This window comes from Protopterus annectens, chromosome 5.part0 (genome assembly GCF_019279795.1).
Source record: "Protopterus annectens isolate FY-2018-M chromosome 5.part0, PAN1.0, whole genome shotgun sequence".
NCBI classification, from domain to species: domain Eukaryota; kingdom Metazoa; phylum Chordata; order Ceratodontiformes; family Protopteridae; genus Protopterus; species Protopterus annectens.
In genome coordinates, this window is record NC_056735.1 from 783,120,170 (window position 1) to 783,146,535 (window position 26,366).

A 26,366-nucleotide genomic window follows, 5' to 3' on the forward strand; every position below is an offset into this window, starting at 1 on the left:
GGATGATCCCAGAAGTTTAAGCAGCAAATAATGACATACAACTGATTGTCAGACATCATAACCATCAGAAATATATCTATAAGAACAAACCTGTCACTCTAGCAACTCACCAAAATGTTATGAGAGTAATATCCAAAGTATGTCCCATTTCTACCCCCATGTTGTTAAACTATGAACAGAGTGTGTGCAGTAACGGAGTGAGACATATGTGCATAATAATAACAGAATCTGGTAATATGTGTGACAACATTCAGGTAGTGTCAAGAATCATTCCCTCTACAGGTCTGTCAGATAAGAAAACTGTGCCTGGAAATAAAATATTGAAATCCTGGACTGGTGCTGTTTAGTCTGGTATTGTATGGCATTGTTAGTGTTGCAGTTTATTTGAATAATAATATACTACTCATCACTGTCACCCACACTGTGCTACATAATAAAACTGTTTAGGAATCCTTGTATAAGACTGTTGTAATTACAAGGTCAGAGTGTAAAACCATGGGAGACTTATAGACAGAAATCAGTGAAGAAATACACTGCAATATCTAAATAGCACACTCAACTCTGATGTACACTGTTTTATTTTTAGCAGACACAGCCATGTTCAAATCCTACAAGTGGTAGTAAGCTGTATGCAGAATCATACCCCTCAACTGTACAGATTTGTTCAGAATGTCCAGATAATTGGTCCATATCCGCTCCCTGTTACTGTATCCCCCTGGCAAATCAGTGTGAAGATCTCTGAAATTTAGGCAGCTTATAATGACATATAACTGAATGTCAGACCTGTAAATATTTAGAAAATGTATATGAAAACAAACCTGTCATTGTAGCAACTCACCAAATGTTTATGAGGGCAATTGTCAAAATATGTCCCAGTTCCACCTGCATGCTGTCAAGCCTTGACCAGAGGGTGTGCAATAAGAGATTGGGAGGTATGTGCATAACATCAACCTGGAATATGCGAATATGCGTAGAAACAGTCAGGTAGTTTTAACAAACAATACCGCCACAGGAATACCAGGTAAGAGGTGTATATTGCAGGTAAAACATAGTTCACATATGTATAGTTGTCTACAAATATACCACTGTCCAAACTAAGGCCATAGGGTAGTGTAATAATACCTGTAAGGTACAGATTACAGCAGTGACTAAGAAAGTAGTGAGAACTACAGGGATATACAAGTCGTTAATTGACATCACTCTCTCCCCCCACCATATCTGCAACAATAATCTAAATACACAATGTAATGGGTATGTGTGCAATTAAATCTACTGTTTGGACATATGTCCTATTGTTTGATAAATATTGAAATGTGTTTCTATGCATGTGCCATGTTGAAATACTCCCATATTGGCGTCAATGTAACCTGCATGCTGTTGTAATGGCAACTGTGGTTCCATATATGCATGTGTTCTGTTTCCTGTGCAGCTGTTTCATATCTGGTGTTTTGGGTTAATGGGAATATCTATGCATGCTGTTATACCTAATCCTGGAATGTGTTGACTATTACTAACCCACATATGTTTTAAAATTGAAACACCATAGCATGTTTGGAAAGGCCAGTTCCAGCGGACACACCTCTCCTACTTCATTTGACAGTGGCACTGGGTACCAGCACATCTGGGGCCCACCCCTGGACCTCCTCATCTGTTGGTCCTGTACCACCTTTGGGTGGAACCACCTCAGGGGATGGGACTCACCCCTCTGGGAGCAGATGCAGACAGAAAACTGTCACCCATCATCAGGTCCAGGGTCTGCTGTTTAGTGTGCTCCAAAAGGAGTTTGGAGATCAGCTACACCAACTTGAAGGCCACATGGTTTATTTAGAGAGTCAGCTTGACCATCTTATTCAGCCCCCAGCACAGCCACCTTGAGAGGAGAAGGTACAGTGGTGACTGCCCATGGGTGGGGACCTCAGTCTGACTGTTTCCATTTGAGGGCTCATGGGCTTCCCACTTCCAAACACCCCACCCCATCGAAGGTGTATACCCCTCACATGTGTCATATACTGCCCCTGTATGCTGTCTTGTCTGTCATCCTACCCAACCTACCTCCCCACATATACCTACTATCCCTCCCCAACATCCCACTCTGACCTTAAAAAAAAGAAGAAAAGGGCAATCTTTTCCCCAAAAAAATCTTGCCCCATACATAGCTCTCCATTTCACACACGTGTCCACTGGACACATGTAATCTGGTTTAATTGGCTTCACAGCGTATTATTGTTGACCTCACTCCTCTCTCAGGGGTTGTGTCCAAATCTTCCTCCAAATTAGTGTATATGCACAGCTGTTGCTGTAGAAGAAATGGGCAGCTATGGACTTTCCCTATACCCATCCTGCACATCCCTAGCTATTTTCCCTATTGTATTTCCCTCTTTGTGCTCCCTTTTCACCAATTTCCTATCACCCCTCTTTCTTTTCTTTTAAAGAAATTAGCGTGGTGGTAAGTGGGGGTAAGCACTTTTAAGCAGCAGTAAGTGGGATTAATCATGTTTGCGCTGGGGTAAGAAATGCCTACACACAGGATAAGAAATTTAGAGGCTAACTGAGGGTATAAATATTTAACTGGAAGTTAGCATTGCTTACCAACATGAAAATCCATGCAAATCCACTTACAACTGCTTAAAAGTGCCTTAATTACTCTGTATCCAACAGCCGTTGTTCTGCCCAGCAACAAAATAATCAGCCTTTGGAAGTCCCGAACCCAGAACCCCGCACATCATTGCCAAAGTTAGTTACCACTAATGTATCTCAGATATAAATAATTATGATGTTTTCTCAAACATATCATCCAGCACAGTCATTCAACAGTAGAGGAAATGTATTTATATATGTAGATGCATGTCTACATATATATATATATATATATATATATATATATATATATATATATATATATATATATATATATATATATATATATATATATATATATCGGAGAACACAACAAATACATATATGATCAAAGGTACCGTTAATGGGGGTGAGGGGGCCCAATTTAAGTACCTCTTGTAATTATTGATATCATCCCCTCCTTCACAGCCAAACATATCTGGTTTGCAACACAATACCAACAGATGCAAGTCTCATACCCAGGACCCTACACAACATAGCAACAAGTAATCCATCTCACCTGTATGATGTCAGGATGGTATCAATAATATATCATGCAGAACAGCCTGTCTACCATAGGGAATGTACAATGTGGAAGCAGTAAACATCCCAATGATACATATACATACACATATATGTATATATATATATATATATATATATATATATATATATATATAATTTTATATATTTATTTATATATATACATACACACATATACATATATCACTACGTATAGATATGTATAGGAAGATACATATTCAGAGGGTGCACAGCATATTGAACAGCCGGTATTCCTACAGTTGCCAACTTTTAAAATGGACACTGTTTGATTCTCTCATACAAAAGACAATTATTGCATGAAACATATACCTACAGAGAAGTCAAAGGATATGACACCACACACAGGTTTGCATACATAAGAAATGTTTATTTGTGAACTATTTCAGTTGCATATGCCATTTCATGTAGCTGTTAGGTGTTTGAAATACATACTAACTGAGTAATGCAACCCTCAAGCAAAACATTTTATACAGTAATCTGAAAGCATAACATATGTTGCTGTCCAGGCCAAGGCCTTCAAGTAGTACAACAATAAAGAAACACTGGCCTGGGAGATAAGAATCAATCAGCAGTAATTAATGCAGATGTAGTTCAGAAGCCCCCAATTACACTCTGTACTCAACCTCTAGGGGGAAAAGAATTAAGTTGTCACAATGAAGATGTATCTGTTACATAACAATGCTTAACTTAAAACATCCCTATCACACTGACAGACAGAACTGTCTGTAAGACAGTAAGCACAAGCCCACCAATGTTCCCAATGTATGAAAATGTACAGCCATATACCTTAAGGTGTCTTACTACTGATATCCCTCACATGTTATAACAGCCTAGGTTATATATGGTGCATACCCCTCCCTCATAGAATGACTTACAGGGGCATATAACAGTGTTACATACACTGACCTCTGGACTGTAAAAGGCCGCACACATTTTGTCCAGCTGTAACCCACATATATATGGACTCTACCCCACAATATGTGTGGGGCTCCACAACATCACTGGAATGATGGCAGGAATGCCAGCATGACATAATGATAGGCCACTGCTAAACAACCTCTTACTGCATGACATATGGACAAAGCCTGGTATATAGGTGGAGGACAGAGGCTGAAACACAGGGCCATATTTGCAATATTGTTGTTATACACTGAGAAAGTTGCTGGTGTTACAGGATTGGTTGTAACATACCCTTTGTCAAAGGAAAAATATACTTTAAAAATTATCAAAACACGGTAGGTTCAGGTTAAGGCACTTTAATCTTGCAGCAAGGAGACAAAAACATACTAATACAGAGTTTGCCTAACCAGAAACAGGAAATACATTCATTTTTATAGATTCTCAAATTAATCTTGTCCTACCATGCTGACGTAACAGGTTACCACCTTTTCATCATCATCTGCTGACCATCTTTCCCATGAATTTCTGCTGATTTAAACAATTTTTATGTGAAACTTCCTGAGGAAAACAACATGGCCTTGGTTACTTTCAGTTAGATACTTGTTATGTTACATTTAAGATAGCACAATGCCAGCAGTTAATTTCTCTAATAATCCTTCATCTACTTTATCTCTAAATTACTACAGCTGCAGAGGTTCCCATCCTCTGGACAAAGCTGTTTGTCTAGAATCATTACATTTACAACATAAAGCATTGTTCATTCATTTACTTCTGACCTAGCAGATTAAACACCTGCTTCTCAAGTACATTTCCACAAGGCATAAACAAGAATATTGCTGTGCTAGCAGTTACTAGGTCAGAGGGCAACTTGCAAGTTTCAGAAAGCATACTGCAGTTTTCAAAAGGCATCTTTTTCAGTCTCATATGAGACTCAATTTATATAAAACACAGTGCATGAAAAATAGAATGAAAAGCGTATTAAAATACTTGATTATTAATTTGGCATTAAGCATACACACATTAATACATATTTTTCTAACATTTCCCTCCTGTTAATACCTTTTATTCTATTTTCAAAAAAAGAATAAACAGCTTGCTTCTTTTCCTAACCTCTTCCATTCATGATTTGCATTTAAGAAAGTCACTCAGTTTAAACTTTTATGAAAGTGTTTCACATTCTAGCAGCTCTTCAAATTCAGTACTTTGATACCTAGTCTCAGATACAGATATATCTATGAATTCTTTAATTAATCTCTTCATGCAGGGGATTCCACAACAAATACAAACTCCTATTAGGAGTAATCCTACCCCAATAGAAATCAATATGTTCATAAAAATGGAGCCCCACCCCCAAAGGCATTCTAGAAAAAATCTGTCAGAGGGTTTGGGCCTGGCTTGGTCATGGATGACACTTGCTGAATCACCTCGAGATGATCGTTAATCTCATGCTGATGGTCAGGAATAAACGCACAGCATTCTTCTTTGATCAAAGCGCAAGTTCTGCCTCTCGCCGCTAGGGTGAAGTCAAGAGCCATTCGGTTTTGGAGCACTACAGTTCTCATGGCATTCAGTTCATCAGTTATCAGTTCAAGGGCAGAAAAAGTCGCATTACTCATTATTTTGAGAAGTTTGGACAGTTTTCACAGCTCCCATGTTGATTTAACTCCGCCATACATGGGTGATATACCTGCCCAGGATATAACAGCATCACTCAAATCCATGTGCACAAGTTTGGTTCCCACATCACGATGGTCTTTCCACCCTGCTTCAATTCATCCCACTGGATTCTCAGGTTTCTTAACAGTCTTTTTGGTCACGTCTCGAGTATTTCAAATACTCCCCTGAGGCAAAGCTGCAGTGTGTCGGATGGCCGGAACCAGGTACCCCAAAAAACAACTGCCAGACCAATTCTCAGGTAACCATTTATATGCCTTTTTACCACACACAAAATAACAGTCTTCTACCTTAGTTATTACTTTGTTACGAAATGACTGCCCTGCATGAAACATTTTCCTGTCTATTACAGATCACTGTTTGAAAAGTACAGGATTGCATTGTACCTGATCAAGAGTCTTATGCATAGATTTCAAAAATGAGTCATAATCTGTACTACAAGATCCACTCAAATCATTTGGTTTTCTATAACATTTATACTGTACTGTAACGTTGCATTTGCTCCATCCAACTTGGATGGTATCATTTTTATAGAAACATACAATTCCTTTTTGTGTCTCAGGCAAATACAGTGCTACCTTATCTTGTGCTTTAATAGCAACTGTGTCAAAAACTAGATTTTCCCAGGTCTCATTGAACCCTAGGGGGATAGCAGTCATTAATAAACCCCCGTATGCTGTTGGTACGGCCGTACAGACCCAGCAGTTTGAAACATTAAAAGTCTCTGCGTATACACGTGTAATTGCCTGATAAGTGTTAAAGTTCGGATGCCAGTCTATGTTTGGTTCATTACGTCTAATCAGTTCAACCTTTGTGGCAGGAAAAAGGAACGACCACAACAAAAAGAACTCCACAATTTACCGACCGGACCCCAAAGGCTCGAACAAAACGAACAGGAAGGTACCAGAAATGCTCGTACCACCAATGTCTTTCTAATAGCACCAAAACACCTCACAACTCAGCCGATGTTCTTTCTAGTTGCACCAAAACACCTCAAAAGTCAGCCGATAATATAAAACAGCTTTAATGTCATAAAATACCAAAATTGCAGTACATGGGTTTAGCGCTTTCATCTACTGCAGGTAGACTTCATCAGAACCAATTAAAACCAATTGCAACAGGTCTTTTAAAGCAATTTTGGCGCCAAAAGTCTTACTTGGGAATATATAATCATAGAAAATATATATAAAAAATAAAATTATATAAATACAAAACTGATGTTGATAATGCTCAATATAACACAACAATGTGTTTAAACAATATATTTAAAAAACATATAAAAATTCATACAACTGTCTATACAAGATGTAATATAATATAACACTCTATATAATGATATAAATAGTTAACTTAAATAAACACATATGGACATGATGTTACAACTTGCTCTCCTTAAGTATCATATATATTTTATTAAACAAATGATGAGTCACTTGTGAATTGTATATAAATATATATATAAATATATTGATGTATTGATGTATTAACCAACCCCGAAACAATGTAAACTGGGGAATGGGGTCCCAGGGGGGAATGGAAATAAATTCTAGCCACGGTCCAAAATTAAAAAAGGTTTGATACTTATGTGTTCATTTAGACCTGGCCAGGAAGTGGCATCACATAAAATCTGCCATTTAGTCTCAAGACAGGACAAACCTGTCTTCCAGTCTCCACCATAATCACTAACCCCTATTTGGTCAATAATGGAGAATTTAAAACTATGATGGGCTCCTTTTTCACTTATATGTTTACTTAAAGCATTGTTCAAGTCTACCTTTTTGATTTTATACAAATGTTCGTAGATACGGGTTTTGAGTTTCCTTTCCGTCTTTCCAATGTAGAAACCTTGACAGCTGGAACAGGTTGCCAAGTACACCACTCTCGTGGAATTACAGTTGCCTTTCTTACCAAAACATTTAGTTCTATTGTTGTTGGAGAGTTTGGTGATGTTACTCTCATTGATGTACTGGCAATATCTACAATTCCCACATTTGTGTGTGTGTTCTTCTTTAGATCTTGTCATCTCCTTTTTCTTTCCCCCCTCAACTATCCTCTTGATGTTGAATGAAGTTTTGTACACACTAGTGGGATGTAAACCCAAGACCGATGTAATATCCTCTGAGCCTAGAAAGATATCCCAATGCCTGTGCAAAATCTGCTTCACTAAATTAGAATAGGGATTAAACATGATAACACAAACCTTGTTTCTATCACCTATCAATTGTTTATGTGTGTTGTTCCCTGTAAATGTACCTCCTAATAAGGGGATGTATTTGTTTCCCCACAACCTGATGACATATTGGGACACATCTGTTACCATCTCCTTAGGGTACCCTCTAGTAAGGAACATATTAGCCACAATATCCATCTGTTCCTCCATATCCTGTCTCATAGAACACATTCGGGCCACCCGAATGCATTGTCCCTTGATGATGTTACGAAAGATAAACGGAGGGTGACAACTGTCAAATTGTATATAATCATTAGAGAAGGTGGACTTCCTAAAAATTTTAGATTGAAAACCCTCGCTAGTTGAGCTGATATAGGTATCAAGGTATGGAATGCCCACCTTCTCCACCTTGTATGTGAATCTTAAAAAGTCGGTGGTACTGTTGATGTATGCTATGAAATTGGGTATATCTTCTTTTGGCCCTTTCCAGATGATAAACAGGTCGTCCAAAAAACGTGTATAAAGGGCAATATGTCTATAAAATTCACTGGATTTGACGTAGACCTCCTCCCACTCCAACATTACAAGATTCGCGAAAATGGGGGCACAAGATGACCCCATCGCAACTCCTCGAATCTGTTTGAAAAATTCTCCTTGAAACTGGATGTAATTGTGTGAGAGGACCAGTCCCATCATATCGAGTATCAAACAAATCTTGTCCCATGTAAGGTCAGAGTATTTCCTTAAGCTATTTTCAAAAAACTCTAGACCAGTAGTGTAGGGGATACATGAGAATAAATCCTGAACATCTATCGTAATATAGGTTAGATCACATGACCATACATCTTGTTTTAATGTACACAAAAAATCCCAAGAATCTTTAGTTAAATGGGGGACTTTGTTGTAAATGTGTTTACACCAAAAATCAATAGCTACCCCTATATTGAAGGTTTTTGATCTGGAGCCAGAAATAATAGGTCTAAAAGGGGGATTTTCAACACTCTTGTGGATCTTAGGTATCCCCACTATTCTGGCCAGTATGGGATGTTCCGTTCTAATAAACCCGTATTCTTCGTTTGTGATACGGTTGTCTAATAGATATTCCTCAATTACAAGATCTATTCTATGGTAGCCAATATTGATCTGATTGAGAGATGTCTGTTCATAGTTACCGGAATCAAATAAAAGGTCTTGAATGGCCTTGTTGTATGCTGTCGTATCGTATACAACCAAGCCACCCCCCTTGTCCGGTTTCATAATTCTTATGTCACTGTTGGCCACAATATGGTCCAAACATTCCCTTTCACCCTTAGTTAGATTGTCACAAAAATCTGGACAATGATTGGCACCTCTCCGGATATTTCCGTACAAATGATATATATCTTTACATACCATACGTTCATAGTTACCCACTTGTGCATTATTAACAGGAATATACGTACTTTTTCTCACTAATGCTTTAGGTGCCTCAATCCTAATGTTGTCCTTAAATTGTATAGCTAATTGAAGTCTACGACAATACAATTTGACTTCTTTGATGGTATCTACCAGATTGAACCTAGCTGAAGGGATAAACTTCATCCCCTTACTGAACAAGCTGAAAAAATCTTGTGAAATATACATGTCAGTGAAATTATACACTTTAAAACCTTTATAAGAATAAATAAAAACTTTGTTCGTATTCCTTACCCCTTCCAAAGATAGATGAAAGTTAGAGGAATTACCTACACTACCATCTGATATAAGAAGGGTGGGTAAAGTGGGTGACGAATTGTAAGAATTTCCTTTATCCACAGGTATTGCACCTGGGCCCTTTATCTCCTTTGGCGATGTATAGGGGCCTGATGGAACCTTCCCCCCTGAAAATTTTCGTCTTCTCCTGTTCTTCTGTTTCCACCCCTTTCCCTTCCTATATTTGGTTCATTTGTTCTCGTTCTATTCTGGGTAGGGTGTGGCCATATATATGCCCTGTCAGTTCTATACGCCTTCATGTCCCTATCCAATTTGTCAAGTTTCCTGTTATAGATTTCATGTGCCTTGGCTTTAGCCACTCTGAACTGTTTTTCAAACAAATCCTGCCAATAATCAAATTCTGGGTCCTGAGTTATTTCTTCACATAACTGTTCAATGTCCATGACTAGTCCTCCTATTTTTTCATCATTGAATTTCATGAACAGTTTAACAAATTCAAGCCCAAAGTTGTCAAATAGATTGTTGAATTCAAACATCACTGTCTCACTGTAAAGTATCCCCAGTGGAAGTTTAAAGAATCTCAAACCTCTGGGCACAATTTTTAATAACAAGCATTTTTCTAAATAGCCATTGTCAATTTTTGCCCCTTTAATCTGTACTAATTTTTTGCCCAATAAATATATTTTGGCTTTTAAAGAATCATTATAAGATTTCACATTTCTGTCATCACATTTGCTTCTTATATCCATATTATTACTAAAATCATATTCATCACACATAAAATTCTTCACAACATCAGTGTTATAAAGTCCAACATATTTATTGTTGTTGTTACCATTGCTGGTATAACTATTAGGTAAAATATTGCTCTTCGCTATAGCTTCAACAGTATACCGAACGGCCAAGTTTTTAAAAACACAGCAAAAACGCCGCAAGCACGCTCAAATGCGGATAATAAAGAAACTGATTTCCAGCTCCTAGACGAAGGAGACTTCACATTTGACTTTAGTTTCTTCCATTCCAGGGAAGAAACATTACGTATGGGCGCCAAGCCCAAACAGAAGGAAAAGATGAAAACATACTCATCCATGGTGAACAGAAGGGGCATTCAACATCAAGGTACTGTAATTAATGACAATATCAGTAGCCCTTCTGTAAGGACAAAGATAAAGAACATTAAGAGCAATATTTTACCTAATAGTTATACCAGCAATGGTAACAACAACAATAAATATGTTGGACTTTATAACACTGATGTTGTGAAGAATTTTATGTGTGATGAATATGATTTTAGTAATAATATGGATATAAGAAGCAAATGTGATGACAGAAATGTGAAATCTTATAATGATTCTTTAAAAGCCAAAATATATTTATTGGGCAAAAAATTAGTACAGATTAAAGGGGCAAAAATTGACAATGGCTATTTAGAAAAATGCTTGTTATTAAAAATTGTGCCCAGAGGTTTGAGATTCTTTAAACTTCCACTGGGGATACTTTACAGTGAGACAGTGATGTTTGAATTCAACAATCTATTTGACAACTTTGGGCTTGAATTTGTTAAACTGTTCATGAAATTCAATGATGAAAAAATAGGAGGACTAGTCATGGACATTGAACAGTTATGTGAAGAAATAACTCAGGACCCAGAATTTGATTATTGGCAGGATTTGTTTGAAAAACAGTTCAGAGTGGCTAAAGCCAAGGCACATGAAATCTATAACAGGAAACTTGACAAATTGGATAGGGACATGAAGGCGTATAGAACTGACAGGGCATATATATGGCCACACCCTACCCAGAATAGAACGAGAACAAATGAACCAAATATAGGAAGGGAAAGGGGTGGAAACAGAAGAACAGGAGAAGACGAAAATTTTCAGGGGGGAAGGTTCCATCAGGCCCCTATACATCGCCAAAGGAGATAAAGGGCCCAGGTGCAATACCTGTGGATAAAGGAAATTCTTACAATTCGTCACCCACTTTACCCACCCTTCTTATATCAGATGGTAGTGTAGGTAATTCCTCTAACTTTCATCTATCTTTGGAAGGGGTAAGGAATACGAACAAAGTTTTTATTTATTCTTATAAAGGTTTTAAAGTGTATAATTTCACTGACATGTATATTTCACAAGATTTTTTCAGCTTGTTCAGTAAGGGGATGAAGTTTATCCCTTCAGCTAGGTTCAATCTGGTAGATACCATCAAAGAAGTCAAATTGTATTGTCGTAGACTTCAATTAGCTATACAATTTAAGGACAACATTAGGATTGAGGCACCTAAAGCATTAGTGAGAAAAAGTACGTATATTCCTGTTAATAATGCACAAGTGGGTAACTATGAACGTATGGTATGTAAAGATATATATCATTTGTACGGAAATATCCGGAGAGGTGCCAATCATTGTCCAGATTTTTGTGACAATCTAACTAAGGGTGAAAGGGAATGTTTGGACCATATTGTGGCCAACAGTGACATAAGAATTATGAAACCGGACAAGGGGGGTGGCTTGGTTGTATACGATACGACAGCATACAACAAGGCCATTCAAGACCTTTTATTTGATTCCGTAACTATGAACAGACATCTCTCAATCAGATCAATATTGGCTACCATAGAATAGATCTTGTAATTGAGGAATATCTATTAGACAACCGTATCACAAACGAAGAATACGGGTTTATTAGAACGGAACATCCCATACTGGCCAGAATAGTGGGGATACCTAAGATCCACAAGAGTGTTGAAAATCCCCTTTTAGACCTATTATTTCTGGCTCCAGATCAAAAACCTTCAATATAGGGGTAGCTATTGATTTTTGGTGTAAACACATTTACAACAAAGTACCCCATTTAACTAAAGATTCTTGGGATTTTTTGTGTACATTAAAACAAGATGTATGGTCATGTGATCTAACCTATATTACGATAGATGTTCAGGATTTATTCTCATGTATCCCCTACACTACTGGTCTAGAGTTTTATGAAGATAGCTTAAGGAAACACTCTGACCTTACATGGGACAAGATTTGTTTGATACCGATATGATGGGACTGGTCCTCTCACACAATTACATCCAGTTTCAAGGAGAATTTTTCAAACAGATTCGAGGAGTTGCGATGGGGTCATCTTGTGCCCCCATTTTCGCGAATCTTGTAATGTTGGAGTGGGAGGAGGTCTACGTCAAATCCAGTGAATTTTATAGACATATTGCCCTTTATACACGTTTTTTGGACGACCTGTTTATCATCTGGAAAGGGCCAAAAGAAGATATACCCAATTTCATAGCATACATCAACAGTACCACCGACTTTTTAAGATTCACATACAAGGTGGAGAAGGTGGGCATTCCATACCTGGATACCTATATCAGCTCAACTAGCGAGGGTTTTCAATCTAAATTTTTAGATAGTCCACCTTCTCTAATGATTATATACAATTTGACAGTTGTCACCCTCCGTTTATCTTTCGTAACATCATCAAGGGACAATGCATTCGGGTGGCCCGAATGTGTTCTATGAGACAGGATATGGAGGAACAGATGGATATTGTGGCTAATATGTTCCTTACTAGAGGGTACCCTAAGGAGATGGTAACAGATGTGTCCCAATATGTCATCAGGTTGTGGGGAAACAAATACATCCCCTTATTAGGAGGTACATTTACAGGGAACAACACACATAAACAATTGATAGGTGATAGAAACAAGGTTTGTGTTATCATGTTTAATCCCTATTCTAATTTAGTGAAGCAGATTTTGCACAGGCATTGGGATATCTTTCTAGGCTCAGAGGATATTACATCGGTCTTGGGTTTACATCCCACTAGTGTGTACAAAACTTCATTCAACATCAAGAGGATAGTTGAGGGGGGAAAGAAAAAGGAGATGACAAGATCTAAAGAAGAACACACACACAAATGTGGGAATTGTAGATATTGCCAGTACATCAATGAGAGTAACATCACCAAACTCTCCAACAACAATAGAACTAAATGTTTTGGTAAGAAAGGCAACTGTAATTCCACGAGAGTGGTGTACTTGGCAACCTGTTCCAGCTGTCAAGGTTTCTACATTGGAAAGACGGAAAGGAAACTCAAAACCCGTATCTACGAACATTTGTATAAAATCAAAAAGGTAGACTTGAACAATGCTTTAAGTAAACATATAAGTGAAAAAGGAGCCCATCATAGTTTTAAATTCTCCATTATTGACCAAATAGGGGTTAGTGATTATGGTGGAGACTGGAAGACAGGTTTGTCCTGTCTTGAGACTAAATGGCAGATTTTATGTGATGCCACTTCCTGGCCAGGTCTAAATGAACACATAAGTATCAAACCTTTTTTAATTTTGGACCGTGGCTAGAATTTATTTCCATTCCCCCCTGGGACCCCATTCCCCAGTTTACATTGTTTCGGGGTTGGTTAATACATCAATACATCAATATATTTATATATATATATTTATATACAATTCACAAGTGACTCATCATTTGTTTAATAAAATATATATGATACTTAAGGAGAGCAAGTTGTAACATCATGTCCATATGTGTTTATTTAAGTTAACTATTTATATCATTATATAGAGTGTTATATTATATTACATCTTGTATAGACAGTTGTATGAATTTTTATATGTTTTTTAAATATATTGTTTAAACACATTGTTGTGTTATATTGAGCATTATCAACATCAGTTTTGTATTTATATAATTTTATTTTTTATATATATTTTCTATGATTATATATTCCCAAGTAAGACTTTTGGCGCCAAAATTGCTTTAAAAGACCTGTTGCAATTGGTTTTAATTGGTTCTGATGAAGTCTACCTGCAGTAGATGAAAGCGCTAAACCCATGTACTGCAATTTTGGTATTTTATGACATTAAAGCTGTTTTATATTATCGGCTGACTTTTGAGGTGTTTTGGTGCAACTAGAAAGAACATCGGCTGAGTTGTGAGGTGTTTTGGTGCTATTAGAAAGACATTGGTGGTACGAGCATTTCTGGTACCTTCCTGTTCGTTTTGTTCGAGCCTTTGGGGTCCGGTCGGTAAATTGTGGAGTTGGTTGTTTTATTCACTGTTATCGAGTTGACAACAAAAAGAACAGTGTGATTAATATTTCAATGAAAACGATCATACAAGTTTTCTGAGGTTGCTCAATGTCTCTACTCCCTCTGTACCTGGCCATTTTGTTCTTGTTGTGCAACGGTAACAAGGTTTTTATCCAGTTCAAAGTTTTTAACCAGTTTACAATGCATCAAATGAATCCAGGAAGCTCGCTCCGCGATCTTGACTGCAGTGGGTGTTGACAGTAGTACTTGGTACGGACCTTCCCACTTCGGAGAACTCCAATTTTTTTGCTTCACAATCTTCACCCAGACCCAGGTGCCTGGGGCTACTGGTGCTTCGGATTTCGGTTGCTCTTTATCTGAAACAGAATTTAACTGCAAAAGTTTGTTATTCAAAAATCGCCTCATATATCCTGCAAGTGAATTGTCAGCCTCCTGCTCTGTAGACATGAGAGGTTTCCACTGAGGTGTATAATATGCCCTCCCAAACAAAGTTTCAAAAGGAGTTAATTCCTTCACATTTGGAACAGTTCTCATACTCAACAGTGCTAAAGGCAAACAGTGCACCCAGTTTTTCTGTGTCTCCTCTATCAACTTCCTAAGTTTGTTCTTCAATACCCCATTATGCCTCTCTACTAGCCCTGCAGATTGGGGGTGATAAGCACAGTGATTCTTTAACGATATCCTGAAATAACGACTAAGTTGCTGAATCGTTTGGTTCATGAAATGTGTCCCGTTATCACTATAAATCTTTTCCGGTATACCAAATCTGGGTATAATTTCTTTAACAAGGACCTTTGCAACAGTAGCTGCATCTGGATTTTTAGTTGGAAATGCTTCTACCCATTTGGAAAACATGTCTATAATAACAAGGCAATACTTCTTATTTTCAATTCTATGAAATCCATACAAATAGTATGGAACGGATATGGTGGTGTAGGAAAATTCCCTCGTTTAGGCTTCAACTCCCCTTGTGCATGATGCTTGTTACAAACATGGCATGCTGCACAAACATTTTTTGTATAATTTGTAAATCCGTAGGTTGTAAACACTCGATTCACTAACTGTACCATCCCCCCTGTTGAGACATGGCTCTGCCCATGGCTCAACAATGCTGCATATCTAAATAAATTAGATGGCAAAATCGGTTTCTTTTCCTTGGAGATGTACAGTCCCTTTTCGAGGATTGCTCCTCATTTTATCCACTTCTGTTTCTCAATATTTGTAGTAAGTGTCTGCATTGTTTTTAACATTTCTAAATCTAAAGTCTCTGAGGGTTGTAATTCCTCACTCAAAAGAAAAGTTTCTGTGGCTGAGGCTGCCTGCTTTGCAGCTGCATCAGCCCGTGCATTACCTTTTGAAATTCTATCCTGTTGTTTCGTATGAGCTATGCATTTGCAAATAGCTACTTTTTTAGGTAACTGAATTGAATCTAACAAGTCTAAAATAAGTTGCACATGATTGATCGGTTTACTAGTAGATGTTATCATTCCTGTATTTTTCCACTGTTGCACAAAAATAGAAAAAGCATACTGACTGTCAGTATAAATGTTCACTTTCTTACCTTTTGCTAAGGTACATGCCCTTGTTAAGGCAATCAATTCCGCCGCTTGTGCGGATAAGTTGTGTGGTAAAGATTTTGCTTCTAAAGTTTCAGTATCAGAAACGACTGCATACCCCACTAGAGTCTGTCCTGTAGGACCCCTCCTTCACGAGCCATCCACATAACATGTCACCTCGGCATCATCCAAGGGAACATCCGTAAGGTCTTGTCTAGGTAATGTCTTTTGCTCAATCTCCTGCAGGCAGCAGTGTGGTTTGCCATCTGCAGGGGTTGGAAGCAAAGTTGATGGATTCAAAGTTGTGCATCGTTCAATTGTCATATGAGGTTGGCTCAACAGTATGGTCATACAGGAAAGATGCCTAGCTGGAGAAAGATATGCTACTTTTTCTTGCAGTAAAATAATTGCGACTGCATGAGGCACTCTCAATGTGAGAGGGTGGAATAACACTACCGAGGCTGAAGCCTGCACTGCCATTGCAGCTGCAACTACTGCTTGTACACAATGGGGCAAAGATCACGCCACTGGGTCTAACTGTGATGAATAGTAAGCTATGGGGCATTGTTTGTCCCCATGTTTCTGTGTCAATACTGATGTCATATAACTTTGCTTACAATCTACAGTTTGGATAAACTGCTTGTTATAGTTTGGTAATCCTAGAATTAAGGATGATGCTATCAATTGTTTCAGCTTACAGAAAGCTGCTTCTGCTTCAGGTGTCCATTGTAATAAATTTTGTGCTGCCATCAGCTTTTTAAATATTAAATCGGCCAATGGAGCAGATTCCAAAGCGTAGTTTGGTATCCAACTCCGACAAAAATTAGTAGTTTCCAGGAAGGACATCACTTCCTTCTTGGTAGTTGGTCTAGGTGCTTGTAAAATTGCTATTTTTCTGTCTTCATCTAATATTCTACCTTCTTTGGATATTACATATCCCAAGTACTTAACTTGTTTTCTCCAAAGCTGTAACTTGTCTTTATTCACTTTGCGACCTTGAGTAGCTAAAAATTGTAATAAAGCTATTGTGTCCTCCTTGCATTCTTGCTGGGTGGGGGCTGCCAGCAGAATGTCGTCTACATAAAGTAGAATCTGACTACATTTCGGTGGAATAAATCCCGCCAGGTTGCTTGCCATTTCCTGTGCAAATATTGTTGGACTTTCACAATATCCCTGTGGTAATCTTGTATATGTGTACCGCTTCCCCTGAAATGTAAATGCAAACCGATATTGGCTGTCAGGGTGTATCGGTATCAAGAAAAATGCATTACTAATGTCTACCACTGAAAAATATTTTTGCCCTGGCTTTAAATCATTCAGTAAGGTGTGTGGATCTGGCACCGTTGGTGCCCTGGGTATAACTGCATTATTTACAGCTTGTAAGTCTTGGACCATACGCCATTCCCTGTTTGCTTTCCGGACAGGAAATAGACGTATATTACACGGTGAATCAGGAGATTCTATTAAGACTGCTTCCTTAAGTAAGGCTGCTATGATAGGCTTGATTCCTACCTCTGCATCCTTTCTCAAGGGATACTGTCTTTTCTGGGGTCTAAATGCTGACTTTGGCGTTATGGTAACTGGTCCTGCTGTTCGTATAAGTCCTACGTCTGATTTCCCTGCTGACCAGAGAACATCTGGTATGTCTCGCAAGGCTTTTTCCTTTTCTTCCAATAAGAGTAATACTCAGCTATTCTCACTAGCCTGTGAATGTACAGCTGGGTGTGTCTGTGTAATCCAATTTAATTTCTGTTTCTGTACTCCTTGTTCGGAGAGCTCTGATTCTGTCTGCTTCTCCCACCTTCTGACTTTTTCACCTAAGTCTGCCCATTTTAAAGTTTTGTTTTTAGTTAAACTAACATGTGGCAGTCGATTAGATTTGTAAAGTGCTAAAAATTCCTGGGGCAATGAACAGCTTGCTACACTGCTCCCCTCTGCATCCCAGTACAAGTTTTGCAATACTAGCCTGTTTGCATGGTTCTGAAACAATTCTTGTTCATAATCTTTATCAGGTCCTGGTCTGTTACAGTAATATAGAGTACAATGCAACAAATGCTGTTTTTCAATGTCGAGGGAGGGGAACTTGCTGATGGCTACATTCATCAGTTCTTCGGTTACTGCCCCTGGACCAGTTGTAACCAAGTCCTGGCTGTACCAATAATACATTTCACCCTCCGGTCGCACTACAAAAGTATCCATTTGTCGCTGTGCTTCCATTTCCTGAATGGTTGGAACTACGGCTATGCCAAATATCTGCATCAAGTCTCTACCCAAAAGATTTACTGGGCATTTTGCAGAAACTACAATTTTGCTTTTCTGGGTCATCCCTGAAATGGGGTCTCTTATTGTTATGTCATGGGAGAGTGGCTCCCGGTACAGCTGTCCATTGGCTGCTTTCACTAGTATATAGTCTGGTGATTCTGTATCTTCCGGTAACTTGGAAGGGTGTGTCAGGGTCTGTGAAGCCCCTGAGTCACACAAAAATTTAACTTCCCTCCCCTCTACCAGAAGCGTCACTTCCGGTTTTGTGTCTGCTAAGTAAAGCTCTAAGCTCAAAAGAGCTAGGTCTAAAATTTCATCTTCTTCTATTTCTGTGAATTCATATACATCCTCTACTCCTTGTGTCACATCCTCTACTCCTGCTATCATATTTGTACTTACTTTTTCTTGCTTACTCTCTTTCAATGATTCCTGACTATCATATAGTCATTCCTCATCCTCCTTATCTTCTGTAGTCGCCTTCTTGTTTAACCTACAATCCCTTGCTAGATGTCCTTTTTTCCGCACTTAAAACATTCACCCTTTTTCTTTCTTTCTTCGAAATCTTCTGATCGTTTGTCAGATTGTTTATTCCCCTGGGTATTTTTCTTACCCTTTTTCCCAGTTTGTACTACAAATACTTCTGACCCATCTTCTGCCGAAAATACTTGAGTTTTCTTTTTACTATTAAAATGTCTTTCTGCATGTCTAGCATATTCAAGTAATGGCTGTAGTCTACTTGTTCCATGATCTACCATATGCTTTGTAATAAAGCTACTAATGGGAGTTATACTACCCTTCAAGAATGCGTTCTTTAACTGTTGTTCATATGAGGAATCATGTGTCTGGTTTTCTGGTATCTGCATTCCACAGTGATTATTAAAACACTTTAACAGTCTAGCATAATATCTATCAACTGTTTCACCTTCCTGTTGAATGCATTGATTAATGCAAGTCCAATCAGCCCTAGGCTTCCACTTTTCAGAGATTCGGTCTGTTGGACCTTTCACTCTGCCACCCAGTTCTGCATTAGTATGTGGGAGTGGTCTAAGTTGTGCGTCACGAGGATTCCAGTCGCCACTAATCATGTGCCAATCTGGACCCACAATTTGTCTAACTACTTTTTCTACTTCCTCTCCATTTAAATGGTAACTTAATCTCATACCCTGTAAGTCTTCTAAAAATTTTCTAAAATTCACTTTTGGGTGGGGAATACCTTCCATGGCTTTCCGAATATCTTCCGGTGTCCACGGTCTATAAACCAAAAGAGTCGGATCTTGTCCTGCCTGCCCTGCCTGAGGATTCGGTACTTCTATGAGCGGACATATCTCTTCTTCATAGCCTGTGATCTTCTATTTAATTCATTTAATTCAATCTCCCTCCTCAAGTCGCGTGTTCGAGACCTGGTCTCAATAGGATCCCTGACAAACGGTTGTGCTTTTGCAGGGACAGCTGGATATTGCGGAGGTGGATCAGCTCATCCACTCGCTTCATATTCTGGTAACGGAAGTGGAGGGGGAGAAGGAGAAGGAGGGGCTGTTGCTATTACTAAGTTATTGTCTTCTTTGTCTAAGAACATTGTCTTTGAATTTTTAATTCTTGGCTCCCTACGATTTGCTTCCTCGAGCCACCTATGTGCCTGAGGGACTCCTAATTGTCTCTGCTTTTTCAGTTGACCTTTCGCGTCTATTTTTAACTGTTTTACAAGTTTCATAAGTGCGAGTTTATCTAAATTACCCTCGAATTTATACTTATCGACCCATTTGGTGTAATATTTAACATTATCGGCACGCTGTAATTGCATATACTTTGCGTCTTCAGTTAGGGGCGTGTCCCGGGAACTTTTTGTGCACTGATTTCCCATTGCTGTCTTAGCTAAGCTGTAAATTGTTACGTAACCCTTTCTATCATGTGGTACCACAAATCTGTACCTTTTCACAGTTTATCTAGAATAACTGTCTACCTATTCTGTTTCCCTGATCTATGACAAAAACAGTAACCCCTTTTTCTGTCCCTGATCTGCATATGCAAATCTACCTGACAAAAAAAAACAGTTTTGTACTTAGTCCCTGATCTCAAAACAGAAATAAGGTAATTCCTCCTTACCTGACTCTCTGTGAGTTGATCCACTGGATCGTTGACTCGTCCTCCAATCCCAGCTCAGAAACAGTGGCTGGCCTCTTTCGAATGACAATTCAGTCAGAAGTCTTTCAAAACAGAAGAGCTGATTTGGCCTCTTCTCCATATGGATACATGCCACCGGGCCCAATTCTGACCTAGGCCTAGAGCGAGAGATACGTTTCCGGTCCGAAGGACCAATCTGTCAAAGGAAAAATATACTTTAAAAAAGATCAAAACACGGTAGATTCTGGTTAAGGCACTTTAATCTTGCAGCAAGCAGACAAAAACGTGCTAATACAGTGTTTGTCTAACCAGAAACAGGAATTACATTCATTTTTATAGATTCTCAAATTAATCTTGTCCTACCATGCTGACGTAACAGGTTACCACCTTTTCATCATCATCTGCTGACCATCTTTCCCATGAATTTCTGCTGATTTAAACAATTTTTATGTGAAACTTCCTGAGGAAAACAACATGGCCTTGGTTACTTTCAGTTAGATACTTGTTATGTTACATTTAAGATACTATGGCTAAATCAAGCACAATGCTAGCAGTTCATTTTTCTAATAATCCTTTGTCTACTTTATCTCTAAATTTCTACAGCTGCAGAGGTTCCCATCCTCTGGACAAAGCTGTTTGTCTAGAATCATTACATTTACAACATAAAGCATTGTTCATTCATTTACTTCTGACCTAGCAGATTAAGCACCTGCTTCTCAAGTACATTTCCACAAGGCATAAACAAGAATATTGTTGTGCTAGCAGTTACTAGGTCAGAGGGCAACTTGCAAGTTTCAGAAAGCATACTACAGTTTTCAAAAGGCATCTTTTTCAGTCTCATATTAAACTCAATTTATATAAAACACAGTGCATGAAAAATAGAATGAAAAGCGTATTAAAATAATTGATTATTAATTTGGCATTAAGCATACACACATTAATACATATTTTTCTAACACCCTTATTCAGGAATATGAGGTCAGGAACACAAATGGATATAGCCATGTACTAATAGCACTCAACAGACAGAATGCCAGTGATATATCTGAGACAAGACCTGTGTGGTGGACAGACAAAACATAACAGCCAATCCTCTGGCCATCATGTGGATAGGCCCACAGTTGACAGCTATGCAGACAGACTGCATTCCATGGTAAACTAGTATGTACACACAAACCCTGTTAAACCAGCAGTGTACAATGCATATAACAACACTTCTCACACTGTCTGTAGGTCTGGAACCTTATACAAATATGTAGTTGGCTTGTGTCTGCAAGTTCTTTTGTAAGAGGTTTTGCTACCTTCTGTCTGTAACACTTCTGCCCACATACAGGAAGGATGTCCTCCATACATGAAAGGCAAAGGGACTATTCCCACATGATTTAGTAATTTATAGTAGTGGGTTGCCATGACAGTGGTAATCAGAAGTACTACACAGCTGGCTGCATACAGGTAGCAAATGGTGGACACTGACTGGTGCAGAGGCCATCACTGGATCATGTGCATCACTTACAAAATCCATGCTGCAATCTATTCAAAGCAGCTCAATCCCTGTAATGGAGAGAGACAGAGAGAAAGTGAGAGAGAGAGAGAGAGAACAAACAAACAAACAAACAAGCAAACAAACAAACAAACAAGCAAACAAACAAACAACCAGTAAATAAAAAGTTGTTCAACAACTGAACCTACAAATATTCCAAGTTAACTAAGGGGACACATCAAACTGTATCCGGAAGAGACGACAATCCTACAACAGGTATGTGAAACATATATGCATGTAATTGATTGTAGAACTTGGTCTATATTAATGGGATATATGATGCAGAATGATTTATATGTAGCATCAGAAGTAGTTGTAATAATGTCCTTCTCAACAACTGCTATGGACAAAAGTGTCTGTCCCTGTGGGGAGTGGGCCATACCTGTCAACTGTGCAGATCAACACTGAATGACAAGATGTAAGCCATCATAGTGTGTGTTGTATACCACAAGATATGTATATCAGTGTGGCAAATAGCAGGGGTGGAAGTAATGCTGTTATAATAGACATATGAGTTTCAGAGCCCACCACTTGCAGGACAGTCATGTTAAGGTGTAATGTAGCATGCAGAAATGCCATAGTTGTGCAATAGGCTTTCCTGCAATCTGTCCCAATGCATACCCCCCTAATGTTAGGCTGTGTCCACATGTTACACCTGTCTGTGTTTTAGCAAGGCAGAACAGTGCAACTGTGAAGGAAGGAGAGTTAGAGAGTGTGGACCTGATATTTGAATGCACTATATATCTATCTATATATATATATATATATATATATATATATATATATATATATATATATATATATATATATATATGTGTGTGTGTGTGTGTGTGTGCGTGTGTGTATTGATCACATCATCATGGATCTCATTAACAGAGACATTGGGAACCTCCTAACACTGGCCCTACCCAGTTTGGCTTTGTTAAGGGCAGATCATGCCTCCTAAACCTGGCAGACTTCTTTGAGACAGTTACCAAGGCTATAGATGAGGGAAAGGTGGTCCACACAGCCTACCTAGACCTCACAAAGGACTTCAACACCATTCCACATTCAGGTATTATAGAGAAGCTCACTAGCCTGAACATAAACCTCTACGTCATGAGATGGGTTGCCAACTGGCTCATGGACAGAACCCACATGGTAAGAGTAGTGGGAGTTAGGTCTGACTCTAATACAGTTACAAGTGGCATTCCCCAGGGCTCAGTCCTAGGACCCCTCCTGTTTGGCATATACTTCTCACAGGTACAGGCAAACACAGGAGGACTATGGCTGACCAAGTTCACTGACGACTGAAAACTAGGGGCTATAATTGACTCTCTGGCTGACACAGACATTCTCCAAAAGGGTCTCACTGAGACAGATACCTGGTGTCAAAACCATGGCCTCAAGCTAAATGCCAAAAAGTGCATAGTCATGCCCTTTGGAAAAAAAAAAAGTACCCACAAACTACCACATAGGTGGTAGCCCTCTAAATACAGAAGATGTAATAAGGGATCTGGGGAGCCAAGTAGATAATAACCGCTCCTTTGATAATCACATTGTCAAAGTGGTTAGAAAATCCTTCTATGTGGCCCACCTAATCACAAAACGGTTTGCATCCAGTTCAAAAGAGGTCATTGAGCCCCTCTACAGATCACTCATCAGACCCCTCATAGAGTACAATGCCTCATTTGGGATGTACCTTACAAGACACCTGCAACAGCTGGAAATACCACAGAAGTATCTCACCAAGAGGATCACTGGCCTCAAACAGATGCTCTATGCAGCTCGACTGAAGAAACTCCAGCTGTACTCAGTTGCATACCGCCTACTCAAAGATGATCTCTGCGTGACATACAAGGTCATGTCTAACCCAGAATTGATGGACATGCTCCACCTAAAGAAAACCATATCTCCTCGAGCCACATGCTCTAGGGATCTAAACCTCACCAAAACAATAAGTAGGATGTGCTGGAGAGATAGATTCCTGTCACAGAGACTTCCCATGCTCTGGAACAAGATTCCAATCTACATTAGGCAGAGCTCCTCGCTAACCCTCTTCAAGAGAAACCTTGACGAGTGGATGGGAAACAGAAAGTTTACCCCAGGGATCACTTTGGCTCTGCTGGACAGAGGCACAGGGAACTAACCTAAGGGGTGGCAAAAGCCAACACATTCCAGCTAGGCTTATAAATGCCTTCAGGCAGATAGCCTAGTACCTACCTATGAACCTATATATATATATATATATATATATATATATATATATATATATATATATATATATATATATATATATATATATATATATATATATATATATGTGTGTGTGTGTGTGTCTACATTTATACAGACAGACAGACACACACACACACACACACACACACACACATATACATATATATATATATATATATATATATATATATATATATATATACAAAACACAAAATATATATCTCCACACACACACACACACACACACACACACACACATATATATATATATATATATATATATATATATATATATATATATATATATATACATGTCCCCTACTGTTGAATGGCAGTGCTGCATGACACGTGTGAGAGAACATCACACATATCAATACATGTATATATGTATGTATATATGTATGTATATATATATATATATATATATATATATATATATATATATATATATATAAATATATCTATATAGATAGTAGCAAGTGGGTGCAAAATGGACAATTATGTCTACTGTGAACTCCATGTTGGGAGCACATTGCCCTTGTTTGTGAAGGTGGGATTGGTATTTTGCGGAAGAATAGTAGGTATATTTGGGGAGGTAGGTTGGGTTGGAAGACAGACAAGACAGCATACAGGGGCAGTATATGACACATGTGGTGGGTAAACACCTTGGATGGGGAGTGTTGTTTGGAATGTGGAAGGCCATGAGCCCCCATATGGAAACAATGGGACCATGGTCCCCACCCCTGGGCAGTCACAACTGCATCTTCATGGCCCTGAAGGTGCCTGGGCTGGGGGCTGAGCAGTACGAGCATTTGGACCCTGTGATTGTGTACTGAGAGCCTCAAGGTGGTGTAGCACATCCCGCAAGTCTCTGTGGATCTCCCTATGCACCAGACCCTAGACCTGACTTTGGGTGTTAGGATTCTGTCTGTGTGTGCTCCCTCAGGGAGGGGGGTGAACACCATCCCCTGAGGTGCTTCGACCTGAAGGTAGTGCAGGACCAGTAGATGATGAGGTCCAGGGTGGGTCGCAGATGTGCTGTAGCCTGGAACATGGCCAGATGAGGTGGGAGAGGTGGTTCTGCTGGCAACTGTCTTCCCAAACATGCTATTGTGTCACTGTTATAGAACATATGTGGGTAGTAATAGCCCACACATTCCAGGATTATGTCTAACAGCTTGTACAGATATCCCCATTAACACAAAACAACACATGTGCAGCAGTCACATAGCAAAGAGAACGCATGCATGTATGGAACCATAGTAGCCCTTACAATGGCATGCAGGTGACATTATTTGTAACAGGTCACCAGTAATTTAGTTTCAACATGGAACATGACTACAAACACATTGCACAAATTGTTGCACAATACAATATATGTCCCAACAGTAGGTCTGCTGTAGACATACCCGTTGAGCTGTGTGATGAGATTGTTGTTGCAGATATGGTGGGGGGGGGCAGAGATGTGTATTAACAATCATTATATCCTTGCAGTATGAGGTCCTCAGACCTGCTTCCCTCTTTATGTCTTTCAGACACGATGTCTCGGAAGAGACTTCTGATTTACACACCGCAGGAGAATGACATCATCATCACATACCTGGTGAAGCACTTCCACACCCTGTTTGGGCATACAGCCCATAAATTGCAGAAGAGGACTGCCCTGTGGAATGGTCTTGTCCACAGGGTAAACGATGCTGGCCTACATAACCGCAGTTATGAGCAGGTCTGACATCAGTGCACTAATCTACTCCATCATGCCCGTCGGAGTGCTGCTGCAGTTAGGGGGGACCAGCTTGCCATGGAGGTGTCATGCCATCCAGCCCCCCTGACACATGTTGAGGAGCTCCTCACCAGCTTCGCAGCACCTGCCTGCCCGCAAACACAAGACCCGGAGGAGAGCATAGTTGAGGTGGCTGCTACCCACACAATGGCTGAGGAGCATGCAGGTAAGGCCAGAGTGCACATCAGTAGACCACTG